We start from the raw sequence: 964 nt of genomic DNA on the forward strand, positions 1-964 counted from the left end.
GCCTTCAGGAATGTAAACGCGCTGCTGCTCCGCAAGAAGGGAATAGCCGACTGCCTTGTTCACCAATATAAACATGTGCCATGGTTTAACTATTTTTAAAACATAATAATATATATAATCTGTCTCTTATACACATCTCACAAAACACAGAATTTTATTTGACTATAAGTACAGATTTAATAATTAAAAAGTTATGACAAATATAAAAACAGTGATAAAACATTAAAATATGAAATTTGACCTCAAAAGTGTTGAGTTAATTTGAGGTACATATATATATATTTTTTAAATTAGATTCATAAAAACAATAATTACGATCATTACAAAGAAAATAATGGGAATTCACTAGATGACATTAAAATCATCCAACCTGTATTAAAAGTGTCAGTGAGAATGAAACTATGGCTGCAGTGGTAATAGCGTGGGTGATGTTGACAATTCTTACCATTACACTAAAGAACCCAACCCTGTGGAGGTCAGTGCATTTTTGTTTGCCTGCATTTCACAGTAATTTTGTGTTTATCCCAATTATAGGTATTTTTAAACGCTTTAGAAAATGCAAATTGTGTTAACATAAAAGAAATATCCATGTATTGATAATTAAAATATTTAGAAAGACGTCATATTTTAATATGCACATCGTATAGTCTTTGCTTGGACAAAGTTTGAAGATGATCCAGGCATGGAATGTGATCAAAGTGCTGGACAGAAAAAACCCTGTGCAAAAACAGGAAAACAAGATAGAAGAAGAAAAAAGACTGATCAGAACAAACACTTAATGGCTTTATTTCTGCTAATGCAGGGAAAGAACACTGTAGTAAGGTTATAGGCGTGATCTACAAATTATCCCCAACGACAGAAACGGGTCAAACACGTTTACTATTGTTATATGACAAGCTCCCAAACGCGTCTGTGAAATGCCGTTTGGAAGCTTGTCGTTCGAGCCGTTTATTCCGTTTGGAAG

This window comes from Anneissia japonica, unplaced genomic scaffold (assembly GCF_011630105.1).
Source record: "Anneissia japonica isolate Jap-2015-1 unplaced genomic scaffold, ASM1163010v1 scaffold288086_len102548_cov183, whole genome shotgun sequence".
Classification (NCBI taxonomy): Eukaryota; Metazoa; Echinodermata; class Crinoidea; order Comatulida; family Comatulidae; genus Anneissia; species Anneissia japonica.